The 17862-nt window shown below is 42.3% G+C and overlaps 1 protein-coding gene across 50 annotated transcripts in view; it reads right to left on the minus strand.

The window, feature by feature from the left end:
• The window catches only part of ZBTB20 (zinc finger and BTB domain containing 20), a 785665-nt gene that overhangs the window by 65743 nt on the left and 702060 nt on the right, over positions 1 to 17862 (minus strand). For all 50 annotated transcript variants that reach the window (XM_078453036.2, XM_060640810.3, XM_060640799.3 and 47 more), the window contains one exon: positions 7594 to 7694. The gene's annotated coding sequence lies outside the window, so the exon portion shown is untranslated. The remainder of the gene's footprint in view (positions 1 to 7593; positions 7695 to 17862) is intronic.

Below are 17862 nucleotides of genomic sequence, written 5' to 3' on the forward strand. Positions count from 1 at the left end.
TCACGGAATACATTAAGGAACATTCAACTTTCTTGCTGTTATTAGATTTACTTCAGATGAACACATAATTTCAAATCACAATCTAAATTTGCAGGCTGTAGAGATGAAAGGGTAGTGATGGAGGTTTTTGTTAAAGTAGCAAATGAAAAGTGAAAAGATGAGCTTAGCTGCTAGCAGGTAAAGCGGTAATGTGTCACATGGAGATCCTCTCTTCCAACTCTTTGCTCATCCAAAGCTTAACATTCCCTTTGTTTGTTGATTTGGTACATCATGACCGTGGAGTGTGGGAGTGCGACTGTGAATTTGGGGCGTGAAGAGATGGGTAAAAGGAATTAGAAAGTAATTGTTGCTAATTGCGATTTGGGGTCAGGAAAAGGAAGTAAAAGACGTCAGGTAGTGGTTGGCTCTGGTGTCCTCTCCCCAGGATGATGAAACTGATATAAACACAGAAATACTTAACTTATACTGCATGTGCCCTAGGCCCTAGGCACTCTGCATTCTTAGTCATACCCTGAACATGCCCTCCAATTTCCATGGCTCCGTGCCTTTTTTCTATCATTATTTGATTGGTGACCAGAGAAATTATTTGATTTAATTTTTCGGTACAAGATTATGTGTGCAACAGAATTTGTTGTAAGTAGCTTTGCTTCCATGTCTTTCTTGTTTCTATAAGCCTGGCAATGGACTTGTCATACAGAATATTTTGTATCGAAATTTGTTGTACCGGGTAGTTAAAATCTGCCCTCGCAGAATATGGTGTTATGATTAGCATGCTGTGTTTCTCGTCCAACAGGTTGTGAAATCAAATCTGCTTTTTCAGAGGGCAGGAGGCAGAGATGGCATGGTAAAGATGAAAAGACAGGGGAAGTTTTCAGACATATTTTTCAGTATGGAGGAAGCCAATAAGAGAAGCAACAAATTGCAATGCTTTACCAACTGTTTCTTGGATGGGTGACTATGGAATCAATCCCCAAGACTTGAGTGTCTACATGCACATCCAAGGACTACTTTCTGGGGTTCAGTTTAAGAAAGTATCCAAGATCAAAGTCTCACCTTTTTTTAATCATCGAAAGCTAGTGCCTCCTCTAAGGTCCCATTTCCATCAGTGTTGTCTGTCACCAGGTTTGTCATCAGGTTAGAAACCTTAGGTTAAAAACACCTTCCTCTGCCTTAAAGCCAATTCGTCCATACCTGAGAATACTGCTTCCTTCATATTTTTCGCATCCACGTTTCCTTTCCATTTCCACCGCTATCATCGTAACACTTTTATTTACACTGCTGTTAATTTTTATTGGCTCTCCATCCTCCTTGACCCCTCTGAGATAACCAGGTTAGCCTGACACCCCACATGAGTTCTATACATGCTCTAGTTTAGCTCACATGTCCTACATGTTGGCCATACAGGACTTTCAAGTTTCTTTTCTTTTTGTTTTTCTTTTCTTTTCTTTTTTCCTTTCTTTTCTTTTCTCTTTTCTTTTCTCTTTTCTTTTCTTTTCTTCTCTGTTTATTTATTTATTTAGAGAGTGGGAGAGTGTGTGTGCATGAGCAGGGGGAAGGGCAGAGAGAGAGGAGAGAGAGAACCCTAAGCAGGCTCCACACTGTCAGTGCAGAGCCTGATGCGGGGCTCAATCTCATGAACCGTGAGATTATGACCTGAGCTGAAATCAAGAGTTGGTCACTTAACCTACTGAGTCACCCAGGTGCCCAGGACTTTCAAGTTTTTTTTATTATTTGTAGAACATCTTTGGGAATCTGAACATCCTTGGCTCTACATCTTTCTTCAAGTTATTTCCCTTCAACTCTGTTGAAATTGTATTTATCTTTTAACTGTCTTGATTCCCCCCTCTACCAGATAGAATCTCTCTCTCTCTCTCTCTTTGAGATTCAACTCCCTCCCACCTTTTTCTGAAATTCCAAAAATTTTTTACTTTTCCCTATTTTACTCACTAAATTTTTGTTTCAATGATAATTATTTATGTGGTCATCGCTCCTATGAGACTGTAAACTCTCTGAGGGAAATGTCTTAGTGATTTTTAAATCCTCTGTGTTCATCCTTTCCTTCCTTCTTCCTTCCCTCCCACTATTCCTCTATTCACATAGTCATCTTATAAATATCATGTGCCTATGGTGTGCCTGCATAGGTTAGGGGATGCAACGAGCGTGGTTGCTACCTTCCCAGAGTTTGCTCTCTAGTGTGTACTGTTCATCAGAGTAGTTTAGACAAAGCTGTCATTCAGTATTTGTTTGTTGATGGAATGAAGCGGAATTGAGATGTAGTATATTTTGAGAATAGTCCTCGTCTAAATCCCAATTAAGTTTCCTACACTTTATGCAGCAGTGAAATCTACATTGACTGGCTGCTTTTCCTTTGAATCCATGAAGGGCATTCGATAAGAAGAGGACAATTTCGCTCCCTGAAGCGAGCTTGGTCTTCCTGAGTCATTTAAATATCAGGATGAAATACTAATGACAGATATCGCTGCACAGAAAAAATATTTATTTCTGACGCTTATAGACAAAGCCTATGCTAGTTTTGGATGTGTGTTTCAGGCAGTTGAGAAAGCCCTCTTTCAAACATGTGTACATGACCACACAACCAATGTCACTCTTTCATTTTTAATGCTGCAAAAATGGTATTGTACTTCATATAAATGCCCTTGCTTCCTTCCCTAGATTTGATCCTGCTTCCTACCTGACATTTTGCACCACACCCTCTTGTTTGTTGTCTCAAGGATCACACTCAGAGAACATTCATAGTACAGGGGCATTGAAAGCCACCTCTACAAATGAAAATATTGAAAATTCAACCTTTTGGTTCACTCCCTCATTTGCTTATCCTTATACCACTGGGCTTTTCCCAACTTCACAGATAACAGAGAGCCACTCACTGTCCTTAGAAGCAACTCATTTCCCTCCTCACCCTCTCTAATAGTTCTGTTGGACTCCTTTCCCTGGAGCTGAGAGACACTGAAACGTAGCAGCAGGCTGTGTCTAGACACGCACAGGTGCTGTTATTTTGACCCCATTTTTTCAGTTCGTAGTTTATTAAGGAGGAAAGAGCAAGTCCTGTAGTAATTAATCGAAAATACCTTCTTTGGTTGTGTAAAAAGAATTATATAAACATGGCACATCTGAGGGTAATTCTGTCTAAGCCTCTGTGGCTCTGCATTATTCCTTGGAGCCTTTAGAGGGCAGCAGCACACAGGAGACTTGGGGCAGCATGTCAGAGAGGCAAACTCCCTACCAGACCAGAACCTTCTTCCCAGTCACCATGCCAAAGGTTGGTTTGCCAAGCTCTGTCCGCTCAGCCTCTTTCTTTCTTTTCAGTTCTCATTCTCTCTCTCTCTCTCCCTCTCTCTCTCTTCCCTCTCTCCCTCCCTTCCTCCCTCCCTCAATGTTAAAATTATACACTCTGATGAAGTCGCCCCTCAACCGGAAAATGAAAGCTCCAATGAAAAAGTTAGACAAGCCAACAACAACAAAGAAAGAAACCGGGAGAAAGGGGAAAGGGGGATGGTGAGGGGGAAGGATTTAAGAACAAGAAAAGGGCAGATGTTTCGTAAATATATGCAAAGCAAAACTGGGTGTACCCTGAACACTTCCACAGAGAAACAGACCAATCATTGTGCACTTCCTCCCGCCACACTGGTGGAGCTCTGCATTCAAAAAAAAAAAAAAAAAAAAGTGTGGCTGGAGGCACCTGCCTTTCAACGGTCAGTTCTGACATTCTCACTGAATATCTCCCAATTGTCCAAAGAGAACAAAAACATTTTCATCTCCCCACTGCATACATTTCTCTTACGAGAAAAAGGGCTGCTTCAAGAACTGGAAAGGCATTTTAAGGTGACTGGTGGCTGGTTTTTAACTCTCATTGTGCCGGCCCTGGCAACAAGCTTTGGGCTGAAACATAGCAATGAGTAAGGTTGTGGATGATGCTGGCTCTTTCCTTACTAGACATATTGCATGTGGAAAGAAATATGCATTGAAACATATTGATGAGATGGTAGGTATTAGGCATGTTAAACGTGTGGAAATTAACCAGATCGGTGGCATTTGATGTATATATTTCATACTTCTTTGCACATATTGCACACATACAGTGATGGCAGTGCTTTCTGCAACATATGGAAAATAAATATTTTATCCGTGTGAGCTCTTATCAGGCTCCTGGGGCTGTTGAGAGGCGAGTGCTCTCTTCCATCTCCCTCTCCCAATTTTCTCTCTTCACTGGGCTCCCACCCTCTCCTGCACATTAACATGCCTTCCACTTATCAGCCTGGATGGATAGGAAAGAATTAGTCAGAATCTCCTTTTGATAAATAATTACTCAGTCATTGAATCACGACAATTTAGACCAATGATGCTTTCCCCTCAATTTTGGGGGGAATGGTAACCATTTCCTTATTCTCTTTCCCCAAAAACCATTGGAAAAGATCAAGAGAGTATTTGGGGAGGGGGGAAGAGGAGAGGAACACAGTCCTACCATCAAGTAGCTGTGTGCCCTAGGCAAATTACTGTGTTTCTCTGGGCCTCAGTGGAAACAATGGAGTAATAATACCTACCTCCTTGGGCTGATGTGAGGATTAAATGAGATCATTCATGTCAAGTGATTGGCAGAGTGACGGCACATGGTCAGTGCCCAATGATGGTAGCTCTGAGAGCATCAGTTCTATGGTTTTCATCGTCTCAGCTATAAGAAGGCACTTCCTTTATCTTAGTAATCTTTTTTAATGTCTGGACTCGGGCAGGGACAATGGACTGTAATTGTAGCAAAGATGGAAAGAATGCTAGGATAAGCAATCTCCCCTTCAACACTTTGATCTTACTGTATTACCCTCCTGACACTGTCTTTCTGTTCACCTGTCTGTCATTGCTGCTCCTATACCAAAAGCTCCTTTTGAAGTTGAGGGTTAAGCAAGCTGCACCTGGACCATGGAAGTCTATCAAACCTGAGCACTATGGTCCATGCACTGAGGTAAACCCCTGGGATTCTCACTTATCATGTCTACTTACAACTTATCCCTTTACTACTCTAATGTTCCCAGGTCAATTTAAGATGCTTTCATAATGAAAACATTTTATTCTCTTGATTTTTTCAACCTTCGTGGCAAGGCTGATTTATAATGTTTTTCAGCATATTTCTCCCTCGCTGTGTCAGTCAGGATCCTGGCAAGAAACAGCTGGCACACTCAAAGGTTTTAGCCGGAGAGGGTTTACTATAAGGACTGTATACTGAGGTGCAGAGGAGGTAAAGGGGCGTTCGAGGGATGGTGAAGCACCACCAGGCTAGCAGCGGGGGAAAGCTGTTACTCTCAGCTTTAAACTTAAATGGAAGGGGCCAGGAAGGTGTGGCATTTAGTCTAGTCAGAACTGCAGTTAGGGGGCTGGACAAATCAATACCTTGCCGAACGCGGGCTCCGTGAGAGTGGGGATTTTTGGTTTGTTTGCTGCCACATCTCTAGTCCTTAGAGCTGTGTCTGCAACATAGTAAATGCCCAGTGAATTTTAGCTGGTCAAGTAAATATATTCACTTCCGATGTGTCAGACATTATACACATATTATCTCACTTAATTATCATAACAATCCAGATAAGTAGGCAGGGCTGCTGAGCGTGGCTGTGCAGGTGGTATGGGAGTGGGCAGGTTTTCAAATCTAACACTTGTGCCCTCCGTACTCACCCCCAAGCCTTGAGACTGGCCCAGGGTACTGTCAACCCACTGAAGGGCATATTTTTGTAATTAGTCCACATTTTTATACTTTATTCACCTTAGTGGTTTGGTACCTAGCAAGTATGTAAGTTTTATTGCTGTTTCTTCTTTATATATGAGAGAGTCGAGTTTCTGAAAAGCAGAGCCTGCAAAAGTTACAGCCCAATATGTCCCTGGTAGGACCTGTAAAGCATGAAAGCAGGTGTTGCCACATAGGTAAAATGCTTCCTAGGGCAGAAACGGATGCTCACTTGTGGACCTCCCTGTGTTTTTCAGGACACTGTAAGTCCTGATTTCTGGGTCTGGATCACAGTTCTCTGCAGGAAGGTAGGAGTGGTAAAGACTCTTCCTTCTCCCAAAGGATACAGAACCTGGGAATCCCAGCTATACCCTAGCACAGCTGTGCCACTGGCACCAGCATAGTTATTCTGGGATGCAGAAAAACCCAGAAGACCATCCAGATGTGGGAATTTCTAAGGCACTCCTTGCACTAAAACTTAAGGATGAATGAAGGTGTTCATACAAGTAAGTTCCTTGCCTGGATATAAAGAATTTTTTTTTTTTTAAGTAGGCTTCATGCCCAGCACAGCAGGGACTCACAACCCTCAGATCAGAACCTGTGCTGAGGTCAAGAGTCAGATGCTCCACCAACTGAGCTACCAGCAGCCCCTGAAGAAACTATTTTTGCTCTTCGTCATATCTTTGGTCCCCAGGAGTACTGCAGATCACTCTGATGGTCCCCATGTCTGTGCTGTCCAGGCAAGCCTGCCTGTCACCTACACAGCCACTACCACCAATCACCATCCAGGTGACTGAAAGCATTAAAGGTGAAAAGCAATGCAAAAAACAAAACAAAACAAAACAAAAACACCAGCTTTATCCTTTTGGGTATGATTTATGCCAGAATAGCTAAAGACGTAGAAAATAGGAATGTGAAAATCCTGCCTGAAAGCCTAAGAGGGATGTTAGTCTCCCAGGGTTAGTGTTTTCCAGTAACAGAGATGTCTGTAAAACACCATCCCATTACCTGCCTCATACCATACAGGAAAGCTCAAAAACACAACTAGAACGAGGTTTTGTCCTAAAATGTATAATTAAGCTATTTTGCAGGCATAGCCTCTAAATAACTTAAATTTCTGGCTTTTCCAGGAAAAAAAAAAGCATATATTCATCTGTTACTTTTAGCATCGGTTAATGAATACTTGATACCAAACTAAGTGTTTTCCTGGAGGCATCATATCTCCCACCCCAACTTATTTCTGCACCTTGCCTTGTAAGGGCTGTACTTCTCCTACATCAATGGCTGACACAGAGGAAAATAAATCACACTCACACAGCCATGCATCCAGAGGGCAAGGTTGAGCTGGAAGCAATGGCTGCGAGACGTGGCTGAGGAGCCCAGAGTCCACAGGGAGAGCGTTGGCCTCCTAAAGGAGCAAGGAAGCAACAGCCCAGTGCCGGCATGCAACTCGGACAACAGGCAGATGCAGACGACAGAGCTGGCTCATGGATCTGAGCAGGGTGGCATGAAATGACAAGCTGCGGTGAGAGTCAACAGAAGGTGACGAGAGGCAAAGAGGGGGCGTGGGAGCCACCATCGCTTCGGGTGGGGGTGCAGACGACCAGGCAGAAGAGCACCGGGCCCTGCAAGGTCTGCCCGGGTCTGGCTCAGCACAGCCCTCTGGTGAGGAGGGCGCGATGCTGCTCAGGGCGGGCGTGGCAGGCACCCCACGACTGAGTCTGGTGACCTCACTGTGTTCCAGACACGAAGCCATCTAAACTTTCATCTGCATGAAAGTTACAACTGTGTGAGTTTTGTTTGTTTGTTTGTTTTTTAAACTGGGCAAACTAAGAAGCCTTTCGTTGGAGGCAGGGTGTACTCACAGTAGTTTCCAAATCAATGGTGTCACTCTTCAGGTAAATCACTCCAAGGCTTGGGCCTAGTGCAGATGTTCATTGGGGCAGGGAACAGAGAGCGGCTGCATCTAGAGCAGACAAGAAAGAAAGACAGGCTGTTAAATGATAGGTGATGGTGATCATTCACGTTGATGGAGACATTCACGTTGATGGAGACAGATCATTCACGTTGATGGGACTCAGGTAAGAGTCTGGGCCTGCACGTTTGCACCAGAGAGCAGCACGACAGGGGAGGCAGAGGAAGAAAAGAGGATGTCACCCAGGGTCCGTTCTCAGGGTGCCCACCTGACGGCCGGAGTGGTCTGGGATCTTCCACCACACCCTGTCTGTGCAGATGGAGTTGATTTTGTGGTGAGGAGATACAAGCCTGCTTGGAAGATGGGGGAGGGTGGGGTGTCCTTCAACCTTGCCAAGCCAGCTCTTCTTCTGGTGTCCTTGACTCCACTGTAGCCCCTCCTGCTTTGGTGCCTAGTTCTTACCTGTTCTAAAACCACCACTGGCCTGGCCAAGGTCTGAGCTCTTACTGTGACTCCGCCCTATAATATGGAACCTCCACTGTCTCCTGTGTCCTCTAACCTGTGGCTCTCAGCCTTAGGGGCTACAGGACTGACCTCTGATTGTCTCCAGCCTCACACCAGAGGTCCTTCCCCAGGTCTTGCCCCTTTGGCCACACGGAGCCCTGATAACCACCTTATTCCTGAAACTGTCCTCCCTTCTCACTGGAACACTGCATTATCCTGACTTTCCTCCCACCTCTCAGTTCTCTCCTCTGCCTCCTTTGCTGGCTTGTCTTCTTTCTCCTGTTCCCTAAATGTACCTATTCCTTAAGATTCTCTTCTCAGGCTTTGCCTACACCCACCCTCCATGAACTCAACAATTACTTCTCCATAGCGAACACCCACATGACTATCTTTAGTTCTTGCTTGTCTACAGAGCTCCAGATCCACATTCTTAATAGCCTCTGGTTATTGGTTCATTCACTCATTTGTTCATTCGTTCATTCATTCATTCATTCATTCATTCATCTATTCATTCATGCGTGTTTGCTTAGCATCTATCAGGCACCGGGAAAAGATGAATAAGGTAGGGCCACTAACCTCACACCTCCATCAAATACAGCACAGGCACGTCTAATTCAGAAAGTTTAAAACAGAATTCATTGCCTTCCCTCAAACTATATTCCCATTTCCTGCCATCGATCGGTACCCTCTTCACCCAGTTACTTGGTCCTACCATGGAGGAGTCATCTTCAATGCCTCCTTTTCTTTTGCTTCTCACATCCAATCAGCTGCCAAGAGATGTGGTTTGTGCTGAGGCCGTGCTTCCTAAATCAACACCTACTTTCTATCCCAACACCTATTTGTCCCTTTATCACCTGAGCCTGGGCTCATGCCAGGGCCTCCCTATGGCTTTGCTTCCTCCAGGTCCTTTTTACCTCTAGACAGTCCTTCACACCAATACCACATTAATTTTCCTCCAGTACCGTTCTAAACATATTATTCCTTTGCTCTTTGCCTAGTGGATTAAATTCAAACTTCTCAGTTTGGTATTCAAGGCCTCTACAAGATAGCCCCAGTCTAATTTCTACTCCTTTACTCCTACACAGCAGCAAAGTTCCGTTCTTTTGCATCCAAATTCCACCTCATTTATGAAGCCTTTCCCAAAGGAAAGTGCCCTGAGTCCTCAAGCACTTTCTGCACTACTCCCTTTGCACGTTCTACGGACTCGGATTGTTATTTATGTAATTTGGCTCCTTCTCTATAAGCTCCTAGGAAGTAGAGACAGTTTTTACTTGGTGTGCCCCTGTAGTGTGCAATGCCTTGCACACAGACTTGCGCTCGGCTGGTGTCTGCTGAACCAAAGTTAAAAGGAATCAAAATTCTTGCTTAGATTCATGGAATGGAGACTGAATTGGAAAGACATGAAAGTTCATCACCTCTCATTTTTCAGATGAGATTAAGGGAACTTACTTGCTCAAGGCCACATCCCTGTTCCTGGTTGAGCAGCAATAACTGATAGAAAAGGTTACGAATCTTTAAATATCTATCCCTGCTTGCTCGGCACCAATAGGCCCAGAAGACCGTTGACAGTGACCAGATCAGAGAGAGTGAGGGGCTAATGGGGTACACAGCCAGCAAGCATATACTGGGTTCCAAGATACAAAGAATTTTGTTTAACTTGTTCACTTCAATAAACTGAAATAATAAATACCCTTTTATAGATAAATGACGTTAAAAAAAAACGAGGTGGATTTCAAAGAACAAGGAAGCAAACCTTTGTAACATGATCCACAGAGACAATTATGAAAATATTGCAAACACCACTGGGGTGATAAACTCAGGGTGAAAACCAGGATGAAGAAATTCCTCATGCTTTAGAAAAGCAGTGGGCTCAGCTAAAGTTCTTGGTGAAAACATGCCATAGTAATTCTATGGTTAAATTCTCACCTTGTGGAACCAGAGGCTGTTGGCATTCCTGCTATAATGCAACCCACATCAGTACTTTTTCCACCTAGTTTTGTGTGGGATTTATCCTATAAGTTTGTTTACACTGTCACTTATTTTTCTCTCCTTGTGTCACGACACTTGTGGAAATGCATAGGTGAGTGCTCCCAGGTCTGTTCTAACTTTCTTTCCTCTCATGATAGGAGAAACAGTAATTGCTTAATCTCCTTTTTATCCTCATCCTCAACCAGAATCCTTTCCTCTCACCCAAAGATGAAAATCCCCACCCAGTAAACACATGGGGATGACAGTGTTCACCTAGGTGAAAAAAAAACAGGCTTTTCCAGGAATCTCCATAGTGTTCACTTGGCAGGAAAGCTGGGCTCTTAAATGGTAGCCTACAGTGCTATAAGACCTCATCTGCCTCTCTCAGGTGAGTACTTACTCATTGTTACTCACTGGAGGAAAACCTTGGTACTATTAATCATATTCTTTTTGGCCAGTATGGTGGAGCCATGCTATGAATCGAGACATCCATTCAATAGCAACACCCCAGTAGCCACATAAACAGCAAATTGGGCTCAAGAGCTCTCTATAGTTCTTACTAAACCATCTTATGGCCAGACAGGTTATCAACACTTCACCAGATATAGCTTCCTTCTCTTTTCTCCCCCTGGCAACTACATTAAAATGATAAAGGGTATCACTCACTGATATGTCTAGTACATTGCAATGAAAAATCACCTGAAAGCATACAAATTCATTGTGTAATTAGATAAGTGTACATTTTAAATATGCCTAACATTTGATTTAAGTTGTGCATTTTATAATTAAATGGAGACAGAATCTTTCTGTTCTTTACTCAAACTCCCCTTTCTTAGCCTCACATCCCACTGCTGTAATCTTCCTTTCATTTTTTGGCAGCCTGTCACCTAATCCCCCTTCTTACTTCCCTGCATGCCTCACCACACACCTAAGGGGCTATTAGTCAGAACTACTGCACAGTGTGGTATATGTTGTTGCTTAGAGGGTGGTTCGGCTCTAAAAAAGACTCCACGAGGGGCACCTCGGTGGCTCAGTCGGTTAAGCGTCAGACTTTGGCTCAGGTCATGATCTCATGGTCCGTGGGTTCGAGCCCCGCATCGGGCTCTGTGCTGACAGCTCGGAGCCTGGAGCCTGCTTTGGATTCTGTCTTCCTCTCTCCTCTCTCTCTGCCCCTTCCCTGCTTGCACTTTGTCTCTCTCAAAAATAAATAAAGCATTGAAAAAAAAAACACTCCGTGAAAATGCCTTCATGAGGTTTCATATTTATTCTATGCAACGGCTTTCCATATCCAATGTACTCATATTTTAAGTCAAAAGATCATCTTTTTTTAAATTTTATTTTTTATTTTTTAAAATTTACACCCAAATTAGTTAGCAAAAGATCATCTTGAGAGGCTACTGGGGCTATGCATGCTTCCCAGAATCTGGAAATCTAGCTGTTCTCTCTGCCTCTTACATCATCACTGTAATAACGAATCTGCTCTTGGAACCCAGCTGGCAAAGTTCTTGATGGTGTCAGAGGCAGGGGAGACAGTGGGTCATTTCCACTCCAGTCTGTTTTATTGTTGTTGATGTCTCTGTAGCTCTGTCTTGCAAGCCCTTGGAGAGAAGAGCCGTTATGTAACACACTGCTGCAGATCACTGCATGGAATTTTCTGTGGAGGTCTCATTTCACTGTGGCTCCTCCCATTCTTTGGAAATCAAGCCAAAGCATTCTAAAATGACAGACGGGGCCTTTGTGACCAAAGCTTACAAAAAAGATAATAGTAACAATAATAGCTACCATTTGTTAGATGTTTACATTTTTGTTAGGGATGACATGGGGAATTTTTACACATAAATACATCCTCACTTAATCCCCACAGCAATGTTGTGCTGAAGGTATTAGCATGCCCATTTGACAGATGAGGAAAAGTGAGACTAAGAGAGCTCAAGTAACCACTCCAAGATTAGAAAGCCACGGATAGTGAGGTCAGAATTCAAGGTCAGATATGAGCCCGATCCCTCTGACTTTAAATCTGGGTTATTATTATTTTTTTTTAATTATACAACTGTTCCAACACAGCATGGACACATTTCTAGTTCCCACTGTGACCTCAGCACAAGAAAGAGGCTTATGCTATTTCCATGATGATTCAGAGCCACTGGAAACACAAAAACCGGGAGCACAGACCTCAGGTGAAGGAACTCTTTCAGAAACTATCAATAAATGGAGCTTCCTCCTAGCTCCTTTCTATTTGAAGATGAGAACATCTTATATCGGCCTTCTCAAACGCTAATGAACAAATGAATCATTCAGGATTTCTGATTCAGCATGTCTGGGACTGAGTCTGTGATTCTGCATTTCTAGAAAACTCCCAGGTAATGCCGATGACACTGGTCTGGGTACCACAGGTCTTATGTCTGACTCTTGCCTTCCTACTGTTTTCGAAGGAGCAGTTCAAGCTGAATAACTTGGCTAACTGCACACACGGCATGACCGGCTTCTGATTCTGGGCCAGTTTGTCAGGTCATCAGGCATTAGACAGAATTCAAGGAGTTTCTGGCGTAGAGCACATTATGAAAAAAAAAAAAAAAATTGTTCCTCGATCCCCCAGGGCTCCACTAACCCCATTGGAAATTAAAATGATAATGCCTCTAACATGTAAAGTTCCTATTTTTTACATTATTGTTATTTTTAACAATAATTATCTGGTAATAATTCAAATAACACCTTTCCTCTGAGAAATTCAATGAGCTTTACTAACCTTAATTGTCTAACAGCAATTCCCAGGTGTAGATAAAGCTGTCTCAAAGATCACAGTAAATTTAAAATTGTTCCACTTCCCTCCTTTCTTTGCCCCAAATGTAGTGAGGAATTAGTGGTGAGGGTTTCCTAATTGGCAAAGACCCACTGTCTCATAATTTGAGGCTAGGAAATTTTACAAAGGTGGGATAAATCTAAGAAATAATTGGCAGAGAGGTGGTTGTAGGACACAAAATATTGGTGAGAGAAAAAAGGAGGGAGAGTTAAAGAGAGCAAGAGGATGAAAAGGGAAAGTGAAATGATAGAACCAGCTGGATGACCTTGGATGAGTCATTTAACCTGTAGGAGGCTCAGCATTTTCCATTTTCCAGAAAACGTGGATTCTATGATTTTTAAGGGCCTTTAAAACTCTAATAGTCCCCTGAGAAGAAGGATGTGGGAATTAAGTTGCTCATCAACCTGTTAAACCATTAAACCTGTTAAAGAAATCTATTTGACTTTTAACTATTTAACTAATCACCTGAAATGAATTCCCAAGTCTACATCACTAATCCCACCCCTCTGGAAAGTGGTGAGAAAAACCATTCAAAGAATAAGGCACTGAAGGCATCATGGCCAGGCAAACAAGTCAGGAACCCCATCATCTTCAGCTTTCCAATGTTGTAAGAAATGTTTTACTTTAAAATATTTTAGCTCTTTAATAGCCACTAGTTAACCCATGTCCAGAAGAAATACCTCTGATAGCTTGAAGACCCCTGGGATGGCCCTGCAAATAGAAGGTCCTGCTGTTTGTCACATAAAATCTATGTTAATTTTCTCCATAGAGACCTCTGGATTCCTCTTTGACAATTCACAAACTCTGTTAATAACACTTGCATGTCCCAGGAGACATGGAGCTATCAGGTACAGTTGATTCTTGTTTTCAAAATAAGAGATCTTTGCGATCAGGTGACAGATATGTATCTCAATACATACGTATCATATATGGATATATACATATGTATACATACGTATACAGATGGTAATAATTTTTCTGGTTTTAATGAATGACTGGTGATGAGAACTCCTTCTCTAAGTCACTCGACTCTGGAATCTTTCTGAGCAGAAAGTCTGCCACAGGTCCTGGCAGAAAGGTCATTTGAAACTATATAATGAGGACTCCAACACAGACTCGATCTATGGTGCAGCATATTTGCGTTATAGTGGAGTTATCTATACCTTGCTTCTTGTACTGAGTATGTTTTCTGGACTAGTCATTACAGGTTGTGGCTAAATGGAGAAAATAGGCACCAAGAATATCAAAATGACATTACCCTGGAGAACACACTGTCACTGTCTCCAGAGTGAACATCACTCCACTTTTCTTGCTTCCATCACCTCCATTGTAACCTGGATGCTGTTAACTAAATGCTGTGTGGCAGGTATTGTGCTTGGCACTTTTCATACATTGTTTAGTTTCATTTCTTATAATCACTTTGGGGGTAGAGATTATATTCTGATTTTATAGATGAGAAAACTGACATTTAGGAAAGGTGAAAAATATATACCATAGGTCATAAAGCCAGAGAGGGTAGCAAAGCTGAGCTTTAAGGCCAGGTTTTAATCACAGTGCTCTGAATCTTCATCTACACCTAGCTTGTGATCTCCTGCCTGCATCCCACTCCTGTTCATTGGGGTGCTTGCCATAGCTTTATACTAGATTCTGCATCATGGTTCTCTGCTGCTTTCTTGAACCTGTTTTTAACCTTCGCCCAAACCTTCCACATTTATATTTTCCCTCTATTTCGATCGATACTTTAGTACAAAACTCATTACCATTTTCCCCCATGGATTTTTACCACCACCTTCTCCAGTGACTTTATACCCCTCATCTTCGTTCCAATGTACTCTTTAAGGCTTCACATTTGACATCAAATGCTCCAACCCCAGCTTGAGAACCCCCTTCCTTAATGCCTAAGGAATCAACTCTTTTCACCTGGCCATTAGTAGGCCCCGGCTGACTTCACTGGATATCTATGTCCAGCCTGGCCTTACTCTATGATCAACCATTTCAACATTGTTCTCAATAACCTTTCAGATTTCCTTGATCCCCGACCCTCTGTATACAGGGTCTTTTCTTGTGTTCTTCAACCATGAATCCATCACCACGTATCATTCTCTCCCGCCCTCAGTACAAAACCTGACACATGCATGTCATCTGGACCCTCACTCCTGCTCAGCGTTGCTTCTAAATACAAATCTCCAGTAGTTTTTCTTTTTTTTTAATTTTTTTTAATGTTTATTTATTTTTGAGACAGAGCATGAATGGGGGAGGGTCAGAGAGAGAGGGAGACACAGAATCTGAAGCAGGCTCCAGGCTCTGAGCTGTCAGCACAGAGCCTGACGTGGGGCTCGAACTCACGGACCGTGAGATCATGATCTGAGCCGAAGTCGGATGCTTAACCGACTGAGCCACCCAGGCGCCCCTCCAGTAGTTTTTCTTAATACGTCCTACTTCACCAAGTTCATGCTCCATTCTCTTCTTCAGTTGATGACCTTGCCTCCTACATTGGTAAGATGATCTAGACCATCCAGTGTGGTAAGCTCATTGGCTCTTATCTTCTTCTCTGATATCTCTGGATTTTCATCATTTTGCTCTTTAAGATATATCTATGCCTCTTCCCACACTCTCTCCATATGCTGGAGGTTATCTTCTTTTCTTCTGATCTTTCTCCTTCCCTTTGGTCCCATCAATGATATCTTCTTCTCTGTAGTCGATGACATATCCATTCATAATAGTACCAGATTAATCATCACAAGATAGTGTTTTGCCCTGCCTCCAACTCCTGCCCTTCAAGATGTTTCCAGGTGGTATATCTCAAAATGAGTTTTATGGAACACTAGAACTCAAAAATGCACCCCAAAGAAAATTCTTTGGTTACAGAAATATAGGAAACACTGTAGGCAATATGTTTCTCTTGCAAACTTATAATGCACATAAGGATAGTAAAGTGCTGAAGACACCCCCCCACCATTGCCCAGAATTATTAGATTGCAAACCATTCCCCTGTCCTTTTTAGAGGGAACACTTATCAACCTCAGAGTATACTTAGAGAAAAGATGGGTTAATTGATATCCCTGGTTCCAGATTCTTTAGCCTGGACATGTAAGTTTACTGAATCTATACCAAATAGGCCCTCTCAGATTTCCTTTCTGTCAATACTCCATTTGGTCTAGCCCAGTTAACTTACAGGGTGTCAGAAAGACTGAGCACATTTGTGTTTCTGAGCCCCTGAACACAGTATTTTGGCTGTTTAGTGCCTTTATCACTTTTTCTCATCTAAGCCTTTCCCGTTCTTCAAGGCCCATGCAAAATGATGTATCCCTTATGAAACTTTTCCTTGTGAAACTGTCTTGGCCCATATTGAGTTCTGCCACTCCCTGAGCACTAAAATAAATGCATAGAGTCTAATGCCTGTTTTCTGTATCATTGGGGAGAGTGTCTATTCTCTAGGGCATGGATCTTGTTTTGTACATTACAGAAACTCTAGCACACAGTGGAGCCCTTTGTGCATAGTATGGGGTTATAATCATATTAAAAGTTGCCATAGATACATATGGATAACATTGGGACATGGTAGATCCGAATTTGATTTCTGTAGCAATTGGGAGAGTTTAGTATGCTACAGAACCAGGTGGAATGTACCACCACCTTGTTGGGAAGAAATACCACCCACCATTACCATCATCACCTCTTCGAATGGTAACACACATGCTTTGAGGAGACAAAGACTAGACCAAGGTGAGCAAAGGCATCTGTGCTCTTGGGTGAAAACAGGAATTTGCATTAGTTGACAACAAATGGGGAGAAGGGTAAAATACTCCAGGAATATCCAAGGACCTATAAAAGGTACCACTAGAACAGATGCCTCTCTACCAACGATGAGATTAACATTCATGATCATGAAATCATGGTAACCTGATAAAAAAGAAAAGGCTGTTTTCCTCTACAGGGAAGTCAGGGGCAGTCGTGTGTGAACATTCACTGCTTACAACGCGCCTGATACCTAGAGTATGTAGCGACCACCTGCAGAATGTCAAAGGACTGACAGTACTCTTCCTTTCACTCATATTCCAACTCTCTTTCTCTTTGGGTCATTGTGAAGACACGTTACATTGGAGAAGTCAAGGCAGCTTTACTACCATAGCACAAGATGCAACCCCCAAACAATGAGTTCCATCTTTCTCATAAAGTTCTTTTACTGACACATCATTTAAGAGCAACAGCAATTGTAAGTCTCAGGCAATCGCCAGGTATTAAAAGGCTTTGCGTTTTCCAGATTAGCTGTTATCTGAAGTTGGGACTTAATGCGTTCTCTAATACTGAGTTTGTAGTGAGGCTAGGACTAGAAATTTGGTGTCTTGATGTCTAGTCAGGGAGTAGTATTATGAGGGGAAAGAGTATAGTTTTTTTCCTTAAAACTAACTAAAGCAGAAACAAATGATATTCATCTTTTAGCAGAAGAGGACATGTGTTTTATTTAAAGTACAGTCTGTGAAGTATTTTGCTACCTTCCTGGATGCAAAGTGTTATACAAACAAAGACTTAGTTAAAAAAACTATTTATAAATGAAAATGTTTACTTATGTTTACTTTAAAATAGGTATAGATTGTATTATGTAATGTGTGAAAATAGTAGGATAATGGTAAAAATTCTATGGTCCTTAGTTAAAAGTCATGAGAAAGAATTACAGTATTTATTATTAGTAGTAATTAATAAATAAGTGCTTTTAAAACTGGAATTTTCATTGTGGGAGATTATTGGGTTGGTAAAGCGAAACGGCTTAGATATTTTTCTGCCATGCTCCTTTAGCGTTGTCTTTCTGGACAATTTACACATTTGAGAGTGAAAATGAACGGTGGCCTGACTTTTGGATGTGTGATAGGCCATTGGGTCAAGGATGCTGTTTTCTGAGAGCCATGGGCTGTCTTTACAGTAAAATATCTTAGTTCCTTCTTTTTG

This window comes from Panthera onca, chromosome C2 (assembly GCF_046562875.1).
Source record: "Panthera onca isolate mPanOnc1 chromosome C2, mPanOnc1 haplotype 2, whole genome shotgun sequence".
NCBI classification, from domain to species: domain Eukaryota; kingdom Metazoa; phylum Chordata; class Mammalia; order Carnivora; family Felidae; genus Panthera; species Panthera onca.